Source organism: Chinchilla lanigera, unplaced genomic scaffold, assembly GCF_000276665.1.
Source record: "Chinchilla lanigera isolate Chin_1 unplaced genomic scaffold, ChiLan1.0 scaffold00039, whole genome shotgun sequence".
NCBI lineage: Eukaryota > Metazoa > Chordata > Mammalia > Rodentia > Chinchillidae > Chinchilla > Chinchilla lanigera.
This window is the reverse complement of record NW_004955440.1, coordinates 15,872,120-15,880,125: the sequence shown is the minus strand read 5'-3', so window position 1 is coordinate 15,880,125 and position 8,006 is coordinate 15,872,120. Positions and strand designations below refer to the sequence as shown.

The window sequence follows — 8,006 nt, the reverse complement described above, 5'->3', positions numbered from 1 at the left end:
GCTAATTAAAAATACCTGCAAGACAGGCATGGATGTAAACCCCAGTTCAGATAGTTACCAACTTTTAAGATTGAGAAAATCATTCAGTTTCTAAGCCCACTTTTCATTTTCGTACACTTGAGATATAAATACAATCTGTGCATACACAGCATTTACAAGAGAACTACATTTGGCAATCCGTGTAATGGTGTAGTCCATCATCTCCCACATGAGTAAAATGCAGTGAATTGTCATCTTTATTCTTACTGGTGTGTACATTGAGGAATGAAGAAGTATTCCTATAATAAAATATTCAAACAGAAATTTATGACTAAAGGCAATCCAATAAACTCCCAGCACAAATTATGTATAATCTTGCAATGTTCACTAGAATGACTGTTTGACTTACAAAGAAGTTTTTCCCCCTTGATCTGAGGATTCTGTGGTTCCTGTCTGTCACGAGCTTTTCTTCATCTACAAGAAACCCCGGAGAGGAAGTAGTGCTGTTGTTCCTTCATAGTTAAAGTTAAGCAACACTTTTAAAGAGAACACAGTCATTGTAGATTTCTGGCTGTGAAGAATTCCTTCCCTGGTCTCAGAGGTCAGCTGGCTGCTTGCAAAAGGAGTTGCTAGATATTATTTGCACAATGCAAATCAAAAGGTGCTGGGAGGAAGGTTAATGAGAGCATTAAACAGCCTATGATACGAAGTGGAAAATGCACTTTGGCCTTCCATCCTCAATTCTCCTTCAACCTTTATGTACAGAAGTGGCTTAGGTCCACAAGGAGTCTCCAAACCAACAGGGCAAAGGAAATCTTGTCTTGAATTTTCTAAGGAGCTTCTATTACACTATTAAAATTAATACTATTTCTTGGTGAGGCCAATTTAATGCATCATTGCTTCTAATTGTGTGCTTAACATACACCTCTTTGAGCATTTAGCCTGGGATGTAAATAAATGTTAGCATTCACACATTCACACATCTAATTAAGTTCCACCAGGAAATTCATTACAATATTACGCCATATGGACTTATCTTCATTAGCTGTTATAGAGCCCTTTAAAATAAAATGTTTCCTGAACTATTGTATATTGAGCAGTGGTGATATAGCAAGCTACAAAAGAAATAGCAAAAGGCTGTCCTGGATGGAAAATTCTAAAAACTTCACATGACTTTATAGTTTAAGCCTCACTGCTTTGATTATAGGAAAAGATGTGGCACATTATAGTTCATAGGCAATTTCCCGAAACACTTTCAGTTTCTGATTCATCTAAGAATCTTAAACATGTTTAAATTTTTAGTTTCACTCTATTTACTGTGTTCCCTAAATGTTAAGATCTGTGTTGAAATCTTATCTTATTTTGTCTTTTAATTTTGTGTGTTTCCCTATATCCACACCATAGTGGTTATTCTTTAGGAGACTAAAGTCATAGAGGGAATGTCTTAGCATCATAAGGATACATATAATTTACAATTTCTTTAAGATGAAGCCACTGTGTTGAGCTTGGACAGTTTCGTGTGGTGGAAGTCTCTACTTGACCAGGTTCAGTTAAACTGTGGCTATGAAGAATATACGCTGAAATGAGAAGAGTTGGGTTGAATGTCATGGCTTCGCTGAGAGGAGTGGGAATGTCTTAAATCCAGGGCCTTCCTGATTGTTGTAGGAGCTGTGTTTTTTTTTTTGTTTTTTTTTTTTTTTAATTTTAAAGTTTAATCTCAAAGAAAATTTGAAGCATTTTTATGGAATATATGTTATGGGTCTTAAATTGTTTATCAATGAGCAATGGTTATCTTTTTCAGTCAAAATTCACATTTTTATGCTACACATAGAATTTAGAAAAATCTCAGGATTTTTTAAACATTTTAATTCCTTCATCAAGTATTTATTTACAAAATCATCACTCTATATTTGTTTTGTAGTTTTATATCAGAACATTCAAATGTGTATTATTATATCTAATTACATCTGACACTGGCTCAAGTATTGAAAAGAAAAGAAAGAAAAAGAAACTAAACTCTTTTTTTTATCCCAGCGTTTATTTGTGGGGAAATACAAGATACTTTCTCCTAGACCATGTAATCAAGGTAGACATTGTACCATAATCCTGTTTGCTCTCTAGAAATTAAGAACATTCTTCTTTGCTTACTGGAAGCATATGAGTTCCCACACTCAGTACCATACTGGCACAATACTGAGAAAATGATAGACCTCACATGTGAAAGAGCTGCTGCTAATTGGCTGATCGGTGCCCAAGGGATTAGCTCTCATATTGCCCATACTGCAGTGCACATATTGCACATATTTGGCCTGTGATAAGCTTTTAACTGTTTGTGTTTGTACATGCATTACGCAGATTTTAATGGTCCAGCAAGTCTTTCCTTAGAAACTAAATTTGAGTACAACAGGCAAATGTGAATAGGAAGATCAAGTAAGGGGGAAGAGAACATCTTCAACAGAGCAAAGGGCACATGCATGTGTGCAGACCCCTTAGTGGGGGTGCTGCCAAGACACTGGGCGAAGGTAGGTGGCCGGATGCCAGGTGCTCAGGGAGGGGGGCCCCAGGCAAGGTAGTCACACGGAGGGGGTCTCATGGAGCCTAGGTGTTATTGTTGAATTAGATCTTCCTGCTGTGTGTGAGCAGAAGCTAGCGAGGGATTTGAGGCTGAAGAAAAGCAGTTTTGAAAGATATATTGTCTGAGTCCTGACCCTTCCTAGGTGATTGTCACTAATCTGTTTGGGTCGCTATCACAGAATTCCACAGAATGAGTATCTTACGAACAATGGACATTTATTTGCACAGTTCCTGAGGCAAAAGCCCACACGAGTGTGTGAGCATGGTCCAGTTTCTTAGTTCATAGCGGAAACCCTCTTGCTGCGTCCTCCTGTGGGAGAAAGGGTAAAGCAGCTGCCTAGGGTACCTTTCCCAAGGGCATACATTCCATTCATGAGGGCTCCGCCCTTACTGACTAAGAACCTCCCCAAAGCCCAAATGCTTAACATGTTGGGGGCGAGGATTTAAACACATGGATTTAAGGGGATGTACACATTCAGTTACCGAGAGAGAAGGCCAAAATCACAAAAGCATATATGAAGATAACTCTTCTTGGTTGTTTTTTCTTTTTAAAGAACACATTAAATAAAATAACAATACTTGCCCCTTAACAGGTATGTTTTCTCTGACAGTCATGTCATCTGAAGGCCTTAGAATTACCCGCACAGTTTAACTACCAGCTCAGACTGTTTTGGAAGATGTAGCAATTTTTCAGTGACAAACTTGCCTCTTAGTTTAAACAAATGTCTATTATAAAAATTGAGTATTGAAGAGTTGGTTTAAATTGCTTTATTCAATATAAAAATAGATTGTTCAAAATGCAGAGAGTCAATATATTTTGATCATTTTATTCACCAAACAATTTAGTTCTCCACTATTTTCCGTAATTCATTTCCTCTTGTCAGTATAGAAAAGCCCAATTTACACAGTAATAGGCATCTTTGAAATTGCAGAAATTTGAATTGCAACTTTCTTATAGGCATAAAAAAATTACATTTGGCACCTATACTAATGTTTTAAAATATTATTTCAGAAGCTTTTTTTTTTTTTTTTTGTCTTTTTGAGGCAGGGTCTCACTACGCAGTTCAGGCTGGCCTTGAGGTCACTTTGTAGCCCAGGCTGGTCTCGAACTCACAACAATCCTCCTACCTCAGCCCCCCGAGTGCTGGGATTACAGGCGTGCGCCACCACGCCCTTCATGAAAGCCATTCTCACTAGGTTTACACAGCAATATCTTTGAAAAGATACCTGGTGCTTTTTTATGCTCTTTGACACGGCCACATCAGGGGAAAGGGCAGTGTTTTCAGGCCCCAAATGCACGTGAGCAGTGAATGTCTGCAAATGCTTACAGAGTCCGACGTAAGATTTGTCTGTCATAGTGATCTCGCACGTCAAAGGCTGCCGTCTGGCGATGAGAGCAATGCGTCACCTAGACAGCGGTTCTCAGTGCTTCGGCAGAAGCAGCACCACAGGCAATTTCTTAAAAACAAACTCTGAGGTTCTCGCTAGCCTGTTTGAGCCACCAATTCTGGGTGCAGCCCAGCAAAGTGCGTGCTAGTGACCCCTTCAGTTTCGTAAGTTTGAATGCCACTGATCTAAGCGAAAATTTTTCTTTAGATCCCCTGTCATGAGACAGTCTAGCCCTACATTACTACGGTAGCTTTCAGTCTTACAAATGATAATGAGGGAAATGATACAGCACAGAACTATGCCCTTTCTCCTACTTAACAAAACCTATCACCAAATAGCTAATATAACTCAAAGACGTCCGATTGGTCCCCGTTTACAAAGATGAATCATCATTAGTCTAATCTGATTATGGCAGTCCAACCCTCTTAGTAAAGAACTGTTCAGGGATATTGTAAGAGTGAGACAAGTTTTGATCGTAAGGTACATGCGAGGTGGTTAATCTTTGGGGTAAGACTCTTACTTGTAAGAGCCAGAGGAAGCTATTTCTCTCTTGCACTGTTTGTAAGCATAGAGGATACCTGCACCATCAGTGAGCATTCGAAGAATGCGTCATAAGATGAAAAGGACATACAATGAGTTACGCAGAGTAGAACATCGCAGTGGACCTGAGTTCTTGATGACATTGCTGGCCACTGGAGCGACTTGCCACGAACCAAGTTCATGTTTTCGAGAGTGTACCGTGTGACTATAAGTCAGCTAGAGATGCTACTTTTACTCAAGAGCATCTTAACCTACAGTGTCTTCGTCACCAACCATGAGCCACTCTGAGGTAGCCTTACTTGCCAGCCCAGTTCAATGTCTGGGAATAAGTATTTCATGGATTTTGGTTGAATGAGTGAAAAAAAATGAATGCACTTATATAAAGGTTTTTCACTCACCATACCATCCAAAGAGGTAGAAGAATGTGATGTGAATACCTTTCAGAAGAGCTTGCTTCGGAGTTCAGTCCTCCTGTGCTAGTTTTTGAGCTGATTCACAGGGATGAGGCTTTTCATTCAGGGTACAAAGAACACAGCCTTTAATGTTTTAACATTTTAAAACCCTGTGTGAACATAGTAAAATTTCTGCTGGATTGAATGATAAAGAGAATATTTCTAGACCTACATCTTAAATATGCGAGCAAGTCCTTTTTTCATCATCAATTCCATTATTTTCATCTTTTTCTTGTCTTGGCAGACGCTCTTCACTACTCAAAAGCCTGGATGGGAAGTGATTATAAAATTCAGATTTAAATAAGCATATCAGAAGGGATTGAAACAGGTCAAGCTACCCTATCATTTCCAAGGCCTTCTGGTTTCACTTTTCACATTTTTTAAAATCAAGTTTGTTGAACTTCACATGAAAGTGCTCTTTCTGTGTTTTTGTGCGTAACAGGCTTCCTCCAGGGGAACGCAGAGAAAGGACCTGAGCTCTCTCCTGGGGTGACCACAGTGAGGTTCGAAGGCTGAACCTCAGCACCTTGTGTTCTCAGAGCCAGCCACAGGCCCTTCAAAGAGAGTTGACATCAAATATTCCCTCAAGGGGGTACTGACCACTTGATGTATTTCAACCTTTTTAAGAGCAAGTTTTTATCTACCCACTAAATGTTCCTGACATGGTAAATTTTGTCCAATCAGATGTAATTCCAAGACTTCTTGAACTTAAACTTCAGCTGTATTTCCAGCTATAAATGCAAATATTGTTGTTACCAGATTATGGAGTTCTGCAGACCCTTTCCAGGTCCTTGGTGTCTGGAACAAAGAATAGGAGAAGACACTAGAGAAAGGTAGCAAGGTTTTACGTTTATTAAAGGTAGGAAAAGAAGTACATTCTGCAGAGTGAGAGCAGGCTACCGAGAGTGCACAGTGGCCATCAGAATAATGGCAGATGGGTCTTTTGTATCCCTTGTTCTTCCAGCTGAGGTCAGATCTGGGCCATCCTATTATGAACCTTGATTTTGATTTTTCACTAGGATAGTTGAAGATAGCACTTTCTGATTGATCTCAGGTGCAGGGCTTGGGAATTGTGTTCTGCTCTTGTGTCCTAAATCTCCATGACTGACAGATCATGTTCACTTGCTCAGACAGTTTACCACACCCTAATCTTCTACCTCATTATTATTCTGGTACTTCTACTCTTCTTGAACTACATGGGATTCAACACTACTAAGCAATCAAATTATTCATCAGACATTGTAGGCATAGTGATCAGCTGCTTTTTGTTGATTTTACACCACACTGATCAGTAAACACAGAAAGCTATCACTACAGGGGAACAACGGAGTGTAATAGCGTGGAAGAACAACCCCTTACAAACACTCCCCATCTAGAGCTCTTCATTATTTATATGAATCTGTGATCCCCTTTCATTAACTTTTTCTTTACAGTTCCATTTCAGCAACTAAAACTCAAGTATGTCACATTAAACTGTGACTACCGACACATTTTCATGGGCGCTGTTTGTACAGGTAAGTGAGGAGCACATGTGTCAGGGGTTGACGTCTTTCTGTGGAACTTCCGGCATCAGCAATCTGAGAGAGGAGCTAACACAGAAACTTGGTGGCATCCCTCTTCTGATTACTGAACAATGCTCAGGCAAGTTTTCATCTGGCTGCCAGGCTGTCCTTTATTTTATTTTATTTTATTTTTGGAAATTGGTGTTTTATTTTCCATCAGCCTCATTTCCATTGTGCTGAAGTGTCTGCAGAGAAGGTCAAGGCCACTCAGTGGTGGTTCCTCCCCACTCAGCGGCCTGCGCAGTGGGGGCTGCAGACCCGTCTTCTGTGGCCGGCTGCGCACTCCGGTCTTTGGTAGGGATCTGCTGAATAGGTACAGAGGGCACCTGCTCGCCTTCAGACAGTCTGCAACCTCCAGCTGAGCAGCAGTGAACTCGGGAGCTGGTGCGGTCTATTCGCCCTGAAATTCCTCCTTGGTCGCAGCCTTCTCAGCAGCTGCCTGCTTTTCCTTTTCAGTCTCTTCAGGATCCCTGTAGAAGTAGAGATCTGGCATCGCTTCCCACGGGTGTTCACGCGAGATGGTGCCACACGTGCGTAGCACTTCCCGGGCCAGCGTCCACCACATCAGACCCACTGAGTGAGCTTCCTTATTGTTGCGCGGGATGGCAATGTCCACACAGCGCAGAGGAGAATCTGTGTTGCACAGAGCAGTGGTGGGCAAATTGGCGTAAGACGCCTCCGTGAGGGGTTGGTGGTCAGCCCTGGGGTCAGCAACCACCAGCAGACGTGGCTCTCGAAAGGCTGCCTGGGTCTGGTCAGTGAAAGTCCCAGGAGTGAAGCGGCCTGCGACAGGAGCAGCTCCGGTGGCAGCGGCGAACTTCAGCACAGCGCGCTGGCGGGTGTTCCTAGAGGATATGACGCTGACGTCAGCAGGGTTTTCACCGGCGACTGTGGCTCGAGCTGCCAGCAGAAGCTTCTCCCAGGTCCGCTTCACATTTGTGATGTAGATTCCATCCCTTCTCTTTTTGTGGATCTACTGCTCCATCTGTAAATCCAGGTTGGTGCCACCTAAGTGGGTTCCTGCCGCAAGGAATTTGAGGACATCCTCCTCCTTCATCTGCAGGACATCCAGGGCTGCGGACACCGTGAAGTTTCGTTACGATGGGAATCAAGAACAATGCCATATGGACCCCTGCCTGAGCAGCATGGAAAGCCAGGCTGTCCTTTAAAACCACTGTATAACTCATTAAATATAAAAGAAAAGACTCAAAGTCAACAAAGGTAAGATCAAGAATTAAGCGTTTGAGTCTGACAAAATGGGAAGGTAGTTTAAATTCTCTACGTGTTATTGCACTTCTTGTAAGATACCAAAAGACAAAACTGTGCTATGTCAGTTGCAAATGCAGCTCTCCCTAAGCAGGGGAACCCTCACTTTCTCATCGGTTGGTCTAGGAGTCACTCAAGAACTGCTGATGCCCTTGCATGTGTCATCTCTAAGGAGCTGTTTGCTTTGCACGGCTGCGTGGAGAGTTATCGCCCTGGGCTGACCCGCGGGGGCTTCCAGCCCTGC

General features: G+C 41.9%; 1 pseudogene; it reads right to left on the bottom strand.

Moving 5' to 3' along the window:
- Positions 1 to 6,693: 6,693 nt before the first annotated feature.
- LOC102018336 lies at positions 6,694 to 7,589 on the bottom strand (annotated as a pseudogene).
- Positions 7,590 to 8,006: the final 417 nt, after the last annotated feature.